Here is a 20,022-nt window from a genome sequence, read left to right on the forward strand (position 1 = left end):
TTCCCTGCCTTGCCCCAGTTTAACACTGAGTAACATTCAGAAGCCTTTGTGGATAAATGGTCCCTTTTGTTGAGGTTGCCTTGCAGTGCAGAGAAGGTAGGGTTATTACCAGGTGGCTTAGAGGTGAATGTTTCTGGTGCCCCTGTCAGAATGATAAGCAAAGGATGCTGTCATCTCACTGATCCTGAATCAGTGTGTGTAGTGTCTGTGTGGGAGTGGTGACCTGCAGTTTCATTCTCTCTCTGAACCAGGATCTGATCATGGAGTCAGTTGCCGTATGTACGTTTGGAATGTGACAATGTATTATTATTATTTTACTTCACTCTGTTTCTTAGTAGGCCTCTCAATAGAACTGCAGGCCTATATGTCTGTCCTGTCTAATTCCCTCTGATTGTTGCTCTTTCACCTTGTCTCGATCTGTGCCAGTCTAACAACAAGTTCCCACAATGCTCTCAGTGAAACTCTAACTGGAAAAATAATTTTGTGAAATGAATAGGGAAAAGAATGGTACAGCATTCAAGAGAACTGATCCAAATGTTGTTGTTTTTTTTAGCTTTGGAGCCACTGTTGACCATCTGCATCCCACATGGCACCGTATGCCCTAGTGTGCACTACTTTTGATCAGAGCCCTATTGGCCCCGGTACAAAGTAGTGCATTACGGGAAAAGGGTGCCATTTGGAACTATGTCTCTGTTAATCCTGAATGAGTCAGCTGTGTTCCCACAGAGAATTCTGACACAATCATTGGAGAATCCCTCTCATTGTTCAAATTCATGCTTGTTTTTTTGTGTGATTTTTACATTTTATTTTGTACATATTTCTGGGGTTAGTCTCCATCATCAGTGTCTGTGGACTGCCTGAGTGTTTGAGACAGTTATTGTTTTTAATGAGTCCCAGTGTGCCTTGCACTGTTGCCGGGAAGCGCACTGATTGGTTTCGTAGAGCGTATACCATTCCCAGTTGGACTTGTGTTGTGTAGCTTACTGCAGATCTGAGTGGGTGTACTGTGTCATCTGTATGTGTGTAATGACACCAAATAGCACATGGGAGCTCTGAAAAAAAGGAGATGGTGGTAGAGAGGTGATATCTGAGCAGCTATAAATATCAGTTACTTGAAGAACTAAACAAAGGCTTGGAGTGGAATTAATAACCACAGATTCAGGATCAGAGTATAGAGGCTGTTTGATGGCAGAGCTGAGGGTGTTGTCATTTGATTTCTGGCAATGGGGATATATATAGTTTGTCCCAAATGGCACCCTATTCCCTGCATAGTGCATTCCCTTTTTTATTTTTTTATTTTTTATTGAATAAATATTTTGTTATTTTTTAACTTTATTAAAGAGGATTACAGTGGAGAGAGGTTGTGTCAAAGGTGTGAATCCAGCCTACTGCCCTATGCCCGCACTGGGCCCTGGTCAAGGTAGTGTACAACATAGGGAATAGGGTGCCATTTGGGACATAGAGAAACCATTAAGTATGTATCTCATCAGACTACCTGGAAAGAGGGAATGGTTTAGTTTAGGGAAACAGGCACTTTGCATCTCACACAAGCATGACTAGAAAGTAATTACATCAAGGCAGTGTGTTTTTTTGCTTCTTCCATTTCCTAATAATTGGTCCCACAGTTGATTTCTTCAAACCAAGCTGCTTACCTATTGCAGATTCAGTCTTCCCAGCCTGGTGCAGGTCTACAATTTTGTTTCTGGTATCCTTTGACAGCTCTTTGGTCTTGGCCATAGTGGAGTTTGAAGTGTGACTGTTTGAGGTTGTGGACAGGTGTCTTTTATACTGATAACAAGTTCAAACAGGTGCCATTAATACAGGTAACGAGTGGAGGACAGAGGAGCCTCTTAAAGAAGAAGTTACAGGTCTGTGAGAGCCAGAAATCTTGCTTGTTTGTAGGTGACCAAATACTTATTATTAAGTGGGAGAACTTGCACAATTGGTGGCTGACTAAATACTTTTTTGCCCCACTGTATATCCACAGTAAAACGAGTCCAATATCGACAACCTGAAAGGCCGATCAGCAGGGAAGAAACCAATGCTCCTAAACGCCATTTAAAAAAGCCAGACTATGGTTTGCAACTGCCGATGGGGATAAAGATTGTACTTTATTGAGAAATGTCCTCTGGTCTGATGAAACAAAAATAGAACTGTTTGGCCATATTGACCATCGTTATGTTTGAAGGAAAAATGGGGATGCTTGCAAGCCGAAGAACACCATCCCAACCGTGAAGCACGTAGGTGGCAGCATCATGTTGTGGGGGTGCTTTGCTGCAGGAGGGACTGGTGCACTTCACAAAATAGATGGCTTCATGAGGAACAAAACTTATGTGGATACATTGAAGCAACATCTCAAGATATCAGTCAGGAAGTTAAAGCTTGGTCACAAATGGGTCTTCCAAATGGACAATGACCCCAAGCATACTTCCAAAGTTGTGGCAAAATGGCGTAAGGACAACAAAGTAAAGGTATTGGAGTGGCCATCACAAAACCCTGAGCTCAATCCTATGGAAGATTTGTGGGCAGAACTGAAAAAGCGTGTGCTAGCAAGGAGGCCTACAAACATGACTCAGTTACACCAGCTCTGTCAGGAGGAATGGGCCAAAATTCACCCAACTTGTTGTGGGAAGTTTGTGGAAGGCTACCTGAAACATTTAACCCAAGTTAAGCAATTTAAAGGCAATTCTACCAAACACTAATTGAGTGTATGTAAACTTCTGACCCACTGGAAATGTGATGAAGTAAAAGCTGAAATTAAATAATTCTCTACTATTATTCTGACATTTCACATTCTTAAAATAAAGTAGTGATCCTAACTGACTGAAGACAGGGGATTTTTACTATGATTAAATGTCAGGAATTGTGAAAAACTGAGTTTAAATGTATTTGGCTAAGGTGTATTTAAACTTCCGACTTCCGTTTGGCATGTCTCTTGTGATGCAGTTCACAGCAGCAATGATGGATGTGTTGATTCGACAACTGCATCAGAATTTTGAACGACTCTTCCCCAACTTTGAACCTAAAATCCAATGATGTGGTGCCATTTTTTTGTTTGTTTATTTCACATTGAATTCACATTAGTTGACTACTCTACCAAATGTAAATCAAAACCAGACGTTGAACTGATGTCTGAGCCCAGTGGGTAGCTACGCGTGTCTTCAAAGCCTGCGGTTTCTCTACTCAATGTGCTCTGCTGTTGTCAACCTTATCTCCTAATAGATCCTGTCAACTTTTGCTTTGATTCATTGGCTTCGCTCTCTCCCCACTAGCAATGGGCATCTGGCATCCCACAGATCTATTCATTGAGTTGCGATGTTCAATGGCAGTGCGTATAAATCATCCCAGTGGATAGAGTGTTTATTTTCAGGTGGCCTGTATAAATCAAATCAAATATTATTTGTCACATGCGCCAAAATACAACAGGTGTAGACCTTGCAGTAAAATTCTTACTTACAAGCCCATAACCAACATTGCAGTTTTAAGAAAATACCTTAAAAGGTAAGAGATAAAAGTAACAAATAATTAAGAGCAGCAGTAAAAATAACAATAGCGAGGTTATATACAGGGGGTACCGGTACAGAGTCATTGTGTCAAGGTAATTGAGGTAATATGTACATGTAGGTAGAGTTATTAAAGTGACTATGCATAGATAACTGAGTAGCAGTGTAGAATAGAGGGGGGCAATGCAAATAGTCTGGGTAGCCATTTGATTAGATGTTCAGGAGTCTTATGGCTTGGGGGTAAACGCTGTGGTCCATGGTAGTTTGTTGAGGTAGTATGTACATGAATGTTTAGTTAAAGTGACTATTCATATATGATAAACAGAGAGTAGCAGCAGCGTAAAAGAGGGGTTGGGGTCCATGGCTTCTGTTTGGGTTATGTACATACAGTCACTGTGGGGATGACGTCAACTATGCATTTATTGATGAAGCCAGTGACTGATGTGATGCACTCCTCAATGCTATCGGAAGAATCCCAGAACATATTCCAGTCTGTGCTAGCAAAACAGTCCTGTGGTTTAGCATCTGCTTCATCTGACCACTTTTTTATAGACAGTCACTGGTGCTTCCTGCTATAATGTTTGCTTGGAGTAAAGGTGGTCTAGAGTTTTTTTTTAAATAAACATTTTATTTCCCCCCCTCTGTTTGCACATTTAACATGCTGATAGAAATTAGGTAAAACTGATTTAAGTATCCCTGCATCTAAGTCCCCAGCCACTGAGCTCTGCCACTGGATGAGCGTTTTCCTGTTTGCTTTTGGCTGTATACAGTTCATTGAGTGCGGTCTTAGTGCCAGCATCGGTCTGTGGTGGTATGGTAGACCGCTACAAAAAATACAGATGAACTCCCGATGTAGATAGTGGGGTCTACAGCTTATCATGAGATACACTACCCCAGGCGAGCAAAACCTTGAGACTTCCTTAGATATCGTGCACCAGCTGTTGTTTACAAATAAACATAGGCCACCCCGTGTCTTACCAGAGGCTGCTGTTCTATCCTACCGATAGAGTATATAATCTGCCAGCTGTATGTTATTAATGTCATTGTCCAGCCACAACTCGGGGAAACATAAGATATTACAGTTTTGAATGTCCTGTTGGTAGGATATACGTGCTTTTAGTTCGTCCCATTTATTTTCCAGCGATGAACGTTAGCTAACAGTACAGATGGCAAAGGAAGATTAGCCACTCGTCGCCTGATCCTCACAAGGCACCCTGATCTCCTTCCGCAAAATCTGTTTCTTTCTCCTACGAATGACGAGGAGTAGGGCCTGTTCAGGTGTTTGGAGTATATCCTTCCTGTCCGACTCGTAAAAAGAAATGATAATAATATGTGTCCATTTCGAGGTGAGTAATCACTGTTCTGATGTCCAGAAGCTCTTTTCGGCCATAAGAGACGGTAGCAGCAACATTATGTACAAAATAAGTTACAAACAATGCGAAAAAACAAACAATATAGCACGGGAGGTTAAGAGCCAATGAAACGCAAGCAAACTATCTTGTGCTCTATGGTGAAATTATGATCACTGAGCAGTTGGTCTGCGATTTGCAAAGTCTGTTTTCATAGATTCATAATCCCGACAGCTGCCGCGTTTAATTGGAGTGTAATTGATCTAACATCATGTTCACATTTTCAGCTCGCATCTGTTCCCCAGTGAAATAAATGGCTATTGATTCCAACTAACAAGGAATATTATGATAAACTTCTCTCAGCTGTACCAAACCAAGATACAGCTGTTGTAGCATTCATTTTTTCAATACCTCACATGAATTATGACGCAGTATAATCCAATGTTTATTTGGAAATGGACGCAATGGAAGCCCTGCTTAATATACTTTTCTACTGTCGTGAGTCATAAATGGGCAAATGAGATTCTGAGTTTGCACTAAACCCAAAGTTCAGCCTTTTGAGGTGTAATACATTAGTATTGCATTGCAGTAAAACATCCTAAAGCAGGCTGTATTCAGAGCTTTTGTACACTGCCACGGATGGTGTGATGGCAGATGAAGCGGAGCCACTGCCATAAAACAAACCAGATGCTCTGAAGACTATATTGACATTGAGTGGTTATTGAGATGGGTAGAGAGAGCAAAGTGGCTGTGCTGCGCTGTACGTGTTTCCAGGCAAGTTTATGCACGTGTTTCCAGGAGGGGAGATCTGTCTTTGGAGATATTCGGCTGGCTGCTTAATGGAGAGAGGGTGCTCTGTTCTGAGTGTTCCCAGTGAGCATCCAGAACACACTTTAGGTCAAGGCTAAGTTCTTCCCTTTAGGAGTAGACGGAGACACTAAAGGTGGAGACGAACTGGGTTGTATTTATTAGGGCAAACAATTGCAAAATGCTTTGTAACGGAAACCCAAAACGAGTTTGTTATTGGACAAGTTCAGGTAGCTTCAAGTTCCTTAGTGTCCACATCACCAACAAACTATCATGGTCCAAACACACCGAGACAGTCGTGAAGAGGGCACGACAATGCCTATTCCCTCCTCAGGAGATTGAAAAGATTTGGCATGGGCCCTCAGATCCTCAAAAAGTTCTACAGCTGCACCATTGAGAGTATCTTGACTGGTTGCATCACTGCCTGGTACGGCAACTGCTCGGCCTCCGACCGCAAGGCGCTACAGAGGGCAGTGCGTACAGCCCAGTACATCACGGGGGCCAAGCTTCCTGCCATCCAAGACCTCTATACCAGGTAGTGTCAGAGGAAGGCCCTAAAAATTGTCAAACACTCCAGCCACCCTAGTCATAGGACTGTTCTCTCTGCTACCGCATAGCAAGCGGTACCGGAGTTGTTACTTTATATTTTTAATTTTGTAAAATATTTATTTAACTCTTATTTTTCATAACTGCATTGTTGGTTAAGGGATTGTAACTAAGGATTTCACGGTAAGATCTACACCTCTTGTATTTGGCGCATGTAACAAATTTGATTTGATTTGATTTGTTCATCCCTGTTTCTGTCCGGTTTCTTCCGTTTTGCGCCAAATCAGTACAACCCAGATGGCAGTCTGGCCCTCTAAAGCACACCAGGCTCAAAACAGATGTGTTCTCAAAGGAATCTACATACTTTCAGGAAAGTTGTCAGGAGCTCTTAGAACATAGACAATGATAATGATAGAACCAAATAAAATAAATCCAGGAACACATCTATGCCTCGAATGGGAAAGTATCACTTAATACTGTGTTAAGAAATATCTGCCTTCTTTATGGTAGCCTACCTTTGGGAATATTTGGGATGTACTATCTAGATTAACACACAGAATTGTGATTTGTGTGTCCCAAATGGCACACTATTCCTTATGTAGTGCACTACGTTTGACTAGAGCCTTGTCAAAAGTAGCACATTAAATAGGGAAGAGGTTGCCATTTGGGATGCACACAGAGCAATTTCTCAGGTATGTCAGTATCATTCCTCCTATCTTGCCTCTGGGGGACTGTGTACTGGAATTAAGTGTAAATTAGAGAGAGCTGATAGAGGAGGTCCTTTACAAGGTCAGTCCAGTACGGCAGTGTCAAGGTGTATAATGAGTACACTAACGCAATAATGAGTATTCAGGACACTGTCATCCCGGTGTGGTGGCCGGACGGAGGAATTCATCTCAGCAATCCCAGGCCTGATTAAATGCAATAATGGGCTTGCTAGCACTATTGATTAACACTCTGGGCTATTTCAGTACACTCCGGAGAAACAAAATAACTTCCTGCCACATAAAGCTGTAGTGCCAGACCGGATTCTAACACCCAGTATTCAGCTTTTAATAAGACTTGTGTGGTTAGTTCATAAGCACCAGTCATATGCCATGCAAAGCGACTTACACTTGTGCATGCATACATTTTCACATAGCTGGCCCCAGCTGGAATCAAATCTACTATCCTATCCTGGTGTTGCAAGTGCCAGGCCACACTAGAGTATCCATACTGTAGTAGATACTGGCCACACTCTGAGAAAAAGGGTTCCAAAGGGTTATTGGGCTGTCCCCACAGGAGAACCCTTTTTGGTTCCAGGTAGAAACCATTTGGGTTCCAGGTACACTGTAAAAGATGACTTTGGATCAACCAAAAAAAAATACTTAAACTGGTTACAAGTAAATACTTTTTTTTTTCAATTGAAACCAAATATGATTCAAAGCTAACTGTTATATTTGATTATTAACAAAGCAATATTTCAAGTTGCAACCTATTTCTTTCAACTTTTCCTTTTTGGTTAAACCTAGTAAATAACATTTTCTTCTTCTTTCATGTATAATTTTCGCTTTCAAATGACCTATCCAAAATTCTTCAATTGGGTTACAAGCAATTAAATCAATTCCATGTAATCAAGAAAAAAAAGTTGGTTCATTAACGTGAAATAATTCTTCCAAACACAATCTTTACATGGTTAGCAGCTACATTTTGCGACAGACACTCCCGTAAAGCCCAGCTTATTGCCTATCTAGCTAGCTTTGTTTGACCCGGGGTTGGTGCTTGTTTGATAAAATTACAGTCGATCAAGTGAAGCCCGGCCCGTGTCATCGGCATGCCATGAAGGCGTCGCTCTCTGACCAAATTTGGTGTCCTATAGGATATACTACACCTCTAATGATATAGTGAAGTCTGGTTACGTTCTCTGAGGAATAAATACAAACTTGATTTGACTGGTTGAAACAACGTTTAGGGTTAGATTCACAGATTCCTTTCTTTGCAAATTGAACGAGTGGAAATACAACATCGATCGTGCATGCTATATGGACCTTTTTTAGGATATTAAAAAGGATTTTATCTAACAAAACGACACTTCATGTTATCTCTGGGACCCTTTGGATGATAAATCAGAGCAAGATTTCAGAATGCAAGTACACATTCACCTTCAGAGGTGAATTTATCAAACCTATCGCAGTGAAAAGTGTTTTGTTGGTAGGAGCTCTCCTCAAACAATAGCATGGCATTTTTTCGCAGTAATAGCTACTGTAAATTGGACAGTGCAGTTATATTAACAAGAATTTAAGTTTTCAGCCGATATAAGACACTTAGAGTTGAAGTCGGAAGTTTACATACACCTTAGCCAAATACATTTAAACTTTTAAACATTTTAATTATTTATTTCAGCTTTTATTTCTTTCATCGCATTCCCAGTGGGTCAGAAGTTTACATACACTCAATTAGTATTTGGTAGCATTGCCACTAAATTGCTTAACTTGGGTCAAATGTTTTGGTTAGCCTTCCACAACCTTACCACAATAAGTTGGGTGAATGTTGGCCCATTCCTCCTGACAGAGCTGGTGTACCTGAATCAGGTTTGTAGGCCTCCTTGCTCGCACACACTTTCAATTCTGCCCACAAAAAGCATTAACTTCCTGACTGATGTCTTGAGATGTTGCTTCAATATATCCACATAATTTTCATTCCTCATGATGCCAACTATTTTGTGAAGTGCACTAGTCCCTCCTGCAGCAAAGCACCCCCACAACATGATGCTGCCACCCTGTGCTTCATGGTTTGGATGGTGTTCTTCAGCTTGCAAGCCTCCCCCTTTTCCCTCCTTCCTGAGCGGTATGACGGCTGCGTGGTCCCATGGTGTTTATACTTGCGTACTATTGTTTGTACAGATGAGCGTGGTACCTTCAGGCATTTCTAAATTGCTCTCAAGGATGAACAAGACTTGTGGAGGTCTACAATTGTTTTTCTGAGGTCTTGGCTGATTTCTTTTGATTTTCCCATGATGTCAAGCAAAGAGACAATGAGTTTGAAGGTAGGCCTTGAAATACATACACAGGTACACCTCCAATTGACTCAAATGATGTCAATTTGCCTATCAGATGCTTCTAAAGCCATGACATAATTTTATGGAATTTTCCAAGCTGTTTAAAGGCACAGTCAACTTAGTGTATGTAAACTTCTGAACCACTGGAATTGTGATACATTGAATTATAAGTGAAATAATCTGTCTGTAAAATTACTCGTGTCATGCACAAATTAGATGTCCTTAACCGACTTGCCAAAACTATAGTTTAAGAAATTTGTGGAGTGGTTGAAAAACGAGTTTTAATGACTCCAACCTAAGTGTATGTAAACTTCTGACTTCAACTGTATATGTACCGACATTTGTTGTTTCTCTAAAATCTGCGACCGTGACACAAGGCACTGCATGATTTACAACTGTCCCGTTAACAGGACGCCTATTAAAGCTGCAACATAAAATGTGAGTTATAGATCTGTTGTTCTCATTGAAAGCAAGTCTACGAAGCTATAGATCGGTTCTATGTGAGCTATTTCTATGCTTCCCATTCATAAGTTTCATTTTTGCATCTTTAACTTTCAGTTTTGTACGCCAGCTTCAAACTGCTGAAAATACAATATTTTTGGTTATGGAAAATCTATTTCACAGCAGTTTGTACAATGATTCTCTACACTTTACGTGCTTGTTTTGTGACATTTCAGTTTAGGTGAGCTACTAGAATCCTAGCAAACAGAAAATGGCAGAGCGATTTCTGCATAGGGCAGCTTAAATATCACATGCACTTACTGTGTGCAAGTATCATTGCAGATTCAGTGCTGGCAGTGTACAGCCTTTGTCTGACATATGGAATTGTTTTAAGATGGTCATACCATGGATCATTTAGCTATTTGATTTAGAATTTTAGGACCCCTTTAGGTATCCAAAAAATATATATGAATGAATTTGGCCTTTACTACTATAACCCATAGAAACACATTGAACAACACATTTATGATTGGCATAAAAGTGTCTGTCCTATATCTAGGAGATATAATAAAGTTCAGGAAATTTTCATGTTCTTACACATATCAATAAAAGGCACAAAACTACCTCCATACTTCCATTCATTTTTGTTTAGCGGTACCGGTTAGCTTCAGACTAGTCCCATGGCACTTGTGAGGGTCGTAGAGCAAAACGGAGAGCACCACCATGTTTGTGAGAATCTCAGTTTTCAACATTTTGTTTTTAGCCCAAACGGTTGGGACTAGGGCTGTCCCTGACAAAAAAGTAATTGCAATTGCTCAAATATACTTAAGTATCAAAAGTATAAATACTTTCAAATTCCTTATATTAAGCAAACCAGATGGCATTAATGTTTTATTTATTTTTATTTATGGATAGCCAGGAGCACACTCAAAACCTCAGACATAATTTACAAACGAAGCATTTGTGTTTAGTGAGTCTGGCAGATCAGAGGATGTAGGGATGACCAGGGATGTTCTCTTGGTAAGTGTGTCAATGGGACCATTTTCTAGTCCTGCTAAGCATTCAAAATCTAATGAGTACTTTTGAGTGTCAGAGAAAATGTATGGAGTAAAAAGTACATTATTTTCTTTAGGATTGTAGTGAGGTAAAAGTTGTCAAAAATATAAATAGTAAAGGACAGATACCTAAAAAAAGTGTCAATTTATCTTACCATTTATACCGATCTGTGTTCCAATTATGGTTTTCAAATGCACATTTTCATGGAACAGTTTCATTTAATTTATTATATCTCAAAATTATTGTTATGTGGTTAATCAAAATTCGATCCAAATCTAAATCAAAATTATACAAACCTAAAAAGTAACTTCTATTGCCATTGCCAACTATGTAAAAATAGCCTACATAAAGCCAACAAATAAAAACATTGCAGCCTGCAGGTAGAAAATATCCCGATTTAAAAATAAATATCCTATAAATCACATTGGCAAAGCATGGCCTGTCTACAAGGAACTTGAAACATTGTATCAACTTTTGTCCAGCCTGAAGCTCTTGCTAGCAAACTTGCAACATTGTAGAAAATATTCTGGGCCCTCAGAGTTTCCTGCACCAGTGAGCTTGGGACAGCTGTAGGCTATTTGTGCAAGGGATAAGAGGTCATAAGGTATTTTCTGTCATTTCCACTGGATCCAGAGCATGACATTTTTCCCTTTCACGCAGAGTGGTTATCGAAAGGGAGAGAGCTGGAAAGATTTTTCAAATACATTGAGGAACTCATTCTCAATGGATGTAAAAAATAAAAAATACTTTGTTTTCTTGATGTTTGATGTGAAGAAATCATTACTTTGAGAAGCTCCACAGCTCATTAGTGGTGGTGCGTTGAGCCAATCAGAAATTCTATCAGATCCCCAAATGGGCACATTTATATGCCTACATTTTTGCGCAGGCCAGGTAGCCTATAGGCCTACTTCTATGCGTAAACAGGTGTACGTCGTTACTCAACATTGACAGGAGCGCTCCAAAAAAACAGAATGACTAAATTGACAAAACTCATAAATGGAATTAAAATAATCCAAAAGTATAAAATAGTTTGTGCGCTCTGCGAACAACGTGCCCACTCTGACAATGAGAACGGTAAAAGACTGGAATAATAGTATATTGAATGTATTAACAGAAATTTCCGTAACCAAACAAACATTGTAGATTAGAAAGGATAGGAGTTGACTGCTGGTGATAGGCCTATATGGAATGGGGGAATTGATAGACACTAACAATGAAACAATTCACACAATGACTTTATGAAACAATGAATGTGTACAAATTGGCGGGAGAAAGCGCATTCTGGAGAGATCTTAGCCACACAATCCCCTTGTTCTTGGACTGTGCCATCCCCGCTGCCTCCGCAATGGATTAGTTCACTGAGATCAAATCAAATGTTATTTGTCATATGCCCCGTGAAATGCTGACTTACAAGCCCTTAACTCTTTATTCTTAAAACGGCATTGTTGGTTAAGAAAAGATTTACTAGATAAAGTAAAAAATCAAATGTAACACAAAGTAGCAATAATGAGGCTAAGTACAGGGGGTACTGGTACCGAGTCAATGTGCGGGGGTACAGGTTAGTCGAGGTAATGTGTACGTGGGTAGGGGTAAAGTGACTATGCATAGATAATAAACAGCGAGTAGCAGCAGTTTAAAAACATGCAAGTAATCCGGGTGGCCATTTTGTTAATTATTCAGCAGTCTTATGGCTTGGGGGTAGAAACTGTTAAGGAGCCTTTTGGACCTAGACTTGGCACTCCAGTACAGCTTGCCGTGCGGTAGCAGAGAGAACAGTCTATGACTTGGGTGACTGGAGTCACCGCCTGGTTTATAGGTCCTAGTCACTTTAATAATGTTTACATACTGCTTTACTCATCTCATATGTATATACTGTATTATATTCTACTGTATTTTAGTCAATGCCACTCCGACATTGCTCGCCCTAATATTTATGTTTCTTTCTATTCCATTATTTTACTTTTAGATTTGTGTATTTTTGTGAATTGTTAGATACTACTGCACTGTTGGAGCTAGGAGCACAAGCATTTCACTTACACATGCAATAACATCTGCTAAATCTGTGTAATTTGATTTGATGTCAGGAAGCTTGGCCCCAGTGATGTACTGGGCCATTCGCACTACCCTCTGTAGCGCCTTACGGTCGGATGCCGAGCAGTTGCCATACCAGGCGGTGATGCAACCGATCAGGATGCTCTCTGGTGCAGCTGTATAACTTTTTGAGGATCTGGGGACCCATGCCAAATCTTTTCAGTCTCCTGAGGGGGGAAAGGCATTGTCGTGCCCCCGTCAGGACTTCCTTGGTGTGTTTGGACCATGATAGTTTATTGGTGATATGGATATAAAGTAACTTGAAAGTCTCGACCTGCTCCACTACAGGTCCGTCGATGTGAATGGGGGTGTGTTCGGCCCTCCTTTTCGTGTAGTCCACGATCATCTCCTTTGTCTTGCTGACGTTGAGGGAGAGGTTGTTGTCCTGGCAACACACTGCCAACAACACATCTGACCTCCCAACAGGCTGTCTCATCGTTGTTGGTGATCAGGCACACCACCTTTGTGTCGTCAGCAAACCTAAAGACGGTGTTGGAGTCGTGCGTGGCCACGCAGTCGTGGGTGAACAGGGAGTACAGGAGGGGATTAAGCACGCACCCCTGGGTGGCCAGATGTGTTGTTGCCTACCCTTACCACCTGGGGGCGGCCCGCCAGGAAGTCCAGGATCTAGTTGCAGAGGGAGGTGTTTAGTCCCAGGCTCCATAGCTTAGTGATGAGTTTTGTGGGCGGCGCTATGGTGTTGAACGCTGAGCTGTAGTCAATGAACAGCATTTGCACATAGGTGTTCCTTTTGTCGAGGTGGGAAACGGCAGTGTCGTGTGCGATTGAGATTGCGTCGTCTGTGGATCTGTTGGGGCGGTATGCGAATTGGAGTGGGTCTAGGGTTTCCGGGATGATGGCGTTAATGTTTTGGGAAACGCTGCTCTATGTAACCTTCCATCTTAGAAATACATGTCTATTAAACCTGTTCAATTAACCCATGATCATTGAAACCATGTTTTATGATATTTTATTGTACAGATGTTGTTGTTTTTTAACCCATTATCTATGAGAACGGAATTTGATCAAACAGATTCAAAAGAAATACAACACAAATACCAAACCCTAACGTAGGGGATCCCTGAGCAGGGACCATGTCATGAGTAGGCCTGGTGGTGAGAGCGTTCACAAAGCAAGGTGAGAAAATGTGGAGGCGTTCATGTGCCTCTGAGCTGTTCCTTCTCGACTTACACCATGGCTACCCAAGTTGGTTTTTAGTTAGTTATCTTTGAGTAATATCTCCTTGTTTGTCTTTTAAGCAACCAAGTGGGTTGTGTCTTTGTGAAAAGCAATAAGTATGTGGAGGAGGCAGCATCTCAAATAGAACCAAGTTCTATTTTTGAGTTTGGCATTGCAGGTGCTCACTGACGCACACGAGCAGAGTGAATGAAATGATTGAATAACATTCATGTGCACATTTATTTGTGCAATGCTTGCACACGCAAAGTGACCCGTTTGACTTCCCTGTTAAACATCCTACCACAACTCGGTACGAGGGGAGATCATTCAATGGGTCAGGCAAAAATGTCATCCTGCCCATTTCAGCGGCCTCGGTTGCTTCGCTTGGTTGCCACGGTGCCGTCTTTAATTCATAGTGACGGTTTTGTCGCCTGACCTCCCCAGAATTTCGGTGAAACACTCCGTGAAACACGAGAAGCACGAGAAACACAGAGGGAGCCTACTGTTGGACCACATCGTTCCATATGGCCAGTGGTGTAAGGGTCCTCCTGACTCCTGTTCAATCAGTGTTCTGAACTCAATGTCATGCATGTCAGTGGGTCATGTGATTAGAGTGAGTTGTGAAGGTGATTAACTGGAGAAATTATTGCCTGCTTACAATGTGCCCTCTGAGAAAGAATGTTGAGGTTACACAACAAATTGCTTTCTTGTGCTGGGTTGGGCTGGGCATTTTATCATGATTTATTAAAGAGAAACAACCTTGTTGACTATAAGCCTTCTTACGCAACGTGTGAAATACATATGGAAACCAAAAAGAGAGCATGAATTATTGAGTAATGATGTGATGATTTGCATTGTGTATATGCTTGACATGAGATGTTCCTTATAAGAGGGGTTTTCAAACTTTTCTTGTCCCCGGGACCCTCGTCCAGGCACACTGGCGACCCAGGGACCCGCATCATATGTTAGCAAAAAAAAACAAACACATCTTGTCATATCATCAGGTGAATGATAATGACAAGTAGAAGTAATCAACATTTTAAATGAGTAGATTTTGTAGACACTCAAATGATTTTGATCTCCCCACAGTTCATTGGAAGAGGAAGTGTAAAATGAGATTGAATTCTAACATGATCTATTATTTCGAAAAGCAAAGATATCTTGATGGCATATTTTGTTGTTGCTGCTGTTTTAAAGCCAATTTTCTGCAATTCTACACATTTTTCTATTGAACTGAGAGAATTTTGCCATGTAAAGCAAATTTCCAGAAATTATGTGCATTTTGCCATGGCTAAGGCTGTGTTTTTCTGCTCAAACATTATAACAAAATCAATGGGCATGTGCCCTGAATGCCCGGTTTTTGGAATGTTCAATTCTCCCTGACTGTCTAGCTTTTATTTGATTGTTAGTTCTCAAATAAATCTATATATACTGTACAGTGCATTCGGAAAGCATTCACACCCCTTTACTTTTTCCACATTTTGTTATGTTTTTAGAAATGTTCGAAAACATAAATACCTTATTTTAATAAGTATTCAGATCCTTTACTATGAGACTTGAAATTGTACTCGATTCATCATTCGATTCATCATCCTTGAGATGTTCCTACAGCTTGATTGGAGTCCACATGTGGTAAATTCAATTGATTGGACATGATTTGGAAAGCCAAATAAATGCCTGTCTATATAAGGTCCCACAGTTGACAGTGCACATCAGAGGAAAAAAACCAAGCCATGACGTCGAAGGAATTGTCCGTAGAGTGCCGAGACAGGATTGACAAGGCACAGATCTAGGGAAGTGTACCAAAATAAATCTGCAGCATTGAAGGTCCCCAAGAACACTCTGGCCTCCACTATTCTTAAATGGAAGAAGTTTGTAACCGCCAAGACTTCCTAGAGCTAGATGCCGGACCAAATCTGTGGTGATTTGAGAACCTTCCAGGAGGACAACTATCTCGGCAGCACTGCACCAAATACAGAAGCCACTCCTCAGTAAAAGGCACATGACAGCCCGCTTGGAGTTTGCCAAAAGGCATCTAAAGACTCTCAGACCATGAGAAACAAAATTCTCTGGTCCGATGAAACCAAGCTTGAACGCTTTGGCCTGAATGCCAAGTGTCACGTCTAGAGAAAATCTTGCACCATCCCCGTGGTGACGCATGGTGGTGGCAGCATCATGCGGTGGGGATGTTTTTCAGCGGCAGGGACTGGGAGACTATTCAGGGGACTATTGATGGAAAGATGAACAGAGCAAAGTACAGAGATCCTTGATGAAAACCTTCATCTTCCAACAGGACAACGACCCTGATCACACAGCCAAGACAACGCATGAGTGGCTTCGGGACAAGTCTCTGAATGTCCTTGAGTGTCCCAGCCAGAGCCTGGACTTGAACCCGATCTAACATCTCTGGAGAGACCTGAAAATAGCTGTGCAGCGATGCCCCCCATCCAACCTGACGGAACATGAGAGGATATGCAGAGAAGAATGGGAGAAACTTCCCAAATACAGGTGTGCCAAGCTTGTAGCGTCATACCCAAGAAAACTCTAACCTGTAATCACTGCCAAAGGTGCTTCAAAAAAGTACTGAGTAAAGGGCCTGAATACTTCTGTAATTTGAGATTGATCGTAGATTGATGAGAGAAAAAAAAAGATTTAATCCATTTTAAAATAAGTCTAATGGAACAGAATGTGGAAAATTTGAATACTTTCTGAACGCACTGTATAGTTCAAAATCTTTTCTGCAGGATTTATAACAGGATTTTTGATTCAGAAAAAAAACTGTAATTAGCTCCATTTTAAAGGAAGAGTTTGAGATTTTGGCAATGAAGCCATTTAACTACTTCCCCAGAGTTGGATGTACAGGAACAGCTAGCATGCTAATTGTTCCTGTAGGCTTCCAGTCATTGCGTTTAACACTAGTTAGCATTGACTTGGGACACTACCTCTTAACCAACTTCATACTGGGCACAGGGACATACAAATGGTATCAACAATGATATTCTGTTGCAGCTAGTGATATTCATAAACAAATTATAATAAGACCCCTGTCATGACGTTGCCCTCTTTGGGTACAGCAAGCCCCCTCCCCCTGCCTCCTTCAACTAGGCTGCTGTGGTCAGAGAGAGGTCATAAATTCCTGAGGAGAAGACCTGCCTCATGGCCACACAGTATAAGAGAGAGAGTGAATTTTCATAGAGAACAAAGGAATTTCTTCCACCTCATAGAACTTGAGGTCCGAACAAATTCATGTTCCGGAGAAAGTATAAAAGATCGGTGAAGAATCCAGCTACGAACTGGTCCGTTTGTTACAACTTGGGGAAGCTCATGGGAGATGGTGTGGCCACATTACCATAACGCTGTTTATATAATAGCCTCATATCTGAGGTTTACAGCTAATTGTTGTATAAGATGAATGAGTGAGTATGATACTGTTTACACAATTTTACAATGTGATTTTGGACTGTTTTATGAAGGAAAATCCAATTCCCTTTTGAGTTTAACTAAATCAGAAGACCACCCCTGAGCCCAATTAGGGTCGGGCATCCTGGGACAGCCCCTTTTCTGCAATTTTGAATAAAACCCAACTTTGAGAAATTATCACCAGACCATGTTTTTCTCCATTAGGAGGGGACAAAGGTTGTAGACCATTGCTGAATCTTTTAACCATACCACGTGTTTAAACTCCTAGACTATCGATACCGACAGAATAAGAACAAGTCTTTTGATATTAATTACTAGTCTGCAGCTAGGAATTCGGTATCATTGAACGCGAAGAACGACAACCGCCGAAATACCCTTTCTATAAGGAATGAATGAATGTCACTCTGAACAATCCACTCTAACCACAACAGAGAGCGAGGGAGAGAGACAGACAATTCTACAAAAGAAACAACTCTTCACCAGCGATCAAGACGACATACTGAGCGTAAATATATATATTCATTGCAATTGTTCCCGAATGAGTGAGCGTTCATGTGTAAAGGATTAGCATTTCAGTTGTTATAATTATCACTCTGTAGTGACTTCTTAGTCGACCCCCACTTCCCCTTTTGTCTAACATGCCGCCCTGCCGGTTTAGCCCACTAGGGCACATTCCCTTATCATTTCTTGTAACCATATTGACTTTGTTTGTTTATGCATTTCTGTGAATTACTTAGTTAGTAATAAATAAATTATTTAAGACAATTGATGTATGGATGACTCAGTGAAGACTGGGTTCGTGCAGATAACCAACAATTTACGACGTTTGGATTGAGACTAACGTGAGGTAAAGTAAATAATTCATTAATCAGAAGACAATTGATCAGATATGACAATATCTGAAAGATTATATTAGGAAATTATAACATTGTAATCTGAATATTTTCCTTGGTGCCCCGACTTCCTAGTTAATTACGGTTACATGATTAATCAGTCTAATCGCGTAATACTAATTACAGAGAATCTTTGATAAAACTAAGTCTTCAATTTAATGATAGTAAAGACACGACACCCCCCTGACCCCTATAGTACCTTTTGTGGACCCACAGGGTGCTGTGGACCCCAGTTTGAAAACCCCTGCCTTATAAGAAGCACATGTATTTGTTTTCTTGCCTTGGAAACATTTCCCCTGTTTTAGGTGCAGAGTGTTACAGTATAATGAGACCAGGCTCTTAAATCAGAAGACGCTGTGTCAAAGTGATGCTAATTTGTCTCCAGGTCATGTTACCTTCCCTTTTCCTCACTAAAGCACTGTTCTTTGTCCAACGCCACTACCTTTTTATTACACTTCTGTCACCTACCGACTTCTGTTTCGAAAATTGCTTTTTTGTCCGATAACAGCACAGAAAGGACTTGTAGAGGAGTGTCCTAGGAAGAAGCCAATAATCATAATAAAAGGTATGGTCATGGCTACAATGGAGATGGACTATGTCCCAAATGGCACCCTATCGACCCTGGACAAAAGTAGTGCACTATAAAGGAGTAGGTTAGAATAGGTTGCCATTTGGGACGTAGGCAGGATGAGATATGCTGCGAAGAGCACTCAGTGGGAGGTGGCTATACTCACTTCCAGCCTCACAGCATCCGCTTTGTCCGTGTTGAAATTAGGCACGGCACCCACCTGTGTGGGTGCATACAGAAGGATAGATCAATGGGATGGAATACTGTATGGCTGTTAATGAATATTCAGGTGCACATACTCTGATAGGTTAGAACTGCAGACTGCAGTATCTTTCATCTCTGTGAAATTACGAGTTGCACTCATCAACAAGCTTTTATTCTGTCCCCAAATGACTTTCTGTCTCCTCTCTCTCTCTCTCTCTCTCTCTCTCTCTCTTCCCCCTGTCGTACCCCTGAAGACAGACAGCCATCTACAATCTCCCTTTGATCATGGTGAAGTTAATTGCACTTCGGATGGTGTATCAATACAGGCATCCTTCCTACTGTAAATAATTTGCCTGAGGGGAAGGAAACCACTCAGGGATTTCACCTTGAGGCCATTGAAAACCGTTTTTAATGGCTGTGATAGGATGAACCTATCAACAACATTGTAGTTACTCCACAATACTAACCTTTTTATTTATTTAACCTTTATTTAACTAGGCAAGTCAGTTAAGAACAAATTATTATTTACAATGACAGCCTACCAAAAGGCTTCCTGCGGGGACGGAGGCCTGGGATTAAAATAAATAAATAAATACAATATAAAAACACATCACAAAAAGAGACACAACACTACATAAAGAGAGACATAAGACAACAACATAGCAAGGCAGTACCACATGACAACACAGCATTGTAGCAACACAACATGGTAGCAACACAACATGGTAGCAGCACAAAACATGGTACAAACATTATCGGGCACAGTCAACAGCACAAAGGGCAAGAAGGTAGAGACAACAATACATCACACAAAGCAGCCACAACTGTCAGTAAGAGTGTCCATGATTGAGCCTTTGAATGAAGAGATTGAGATAAAACTGTCTAGTTGAGTGTTTGTTGGAGCTTGTTTAGGTCGCTAGCTGCAGCG

The 20,022-nt window shown here is 40.9% G+C and overlaps 1 protein-coding gene across 1 annotated transcript in view; it reads left to right on the plus strand.

Moving 5' to 3' along the window:
- The window catches only part of ptprn2 (protein tyrosine phosphatase receptor type N2), a 259,239-nt gene that overhangs the window by 939 nt on the left and 238,278 nt on the right, over positions 1–20,022 (plus strand). The window lies entirely within an intron of this gene.

The sequence above is a fragment of the Oncorhynchus tshawytscha genome, linkage group LG29 (assembly GCF_018296145.1).
Source record: "Oncorhynchus tshawytscha isolate Ot180627B linkage group LG29, Otsh_v2.0, whole genome shotgun sequence".
NCBI classification, from domain to species: Eukaryota; Metazoa; Chordata; class Actinopteri; order Salmoniformes; family Salmonidae; genus Oncorhynchus; species Oncorhynchus tshawytscha.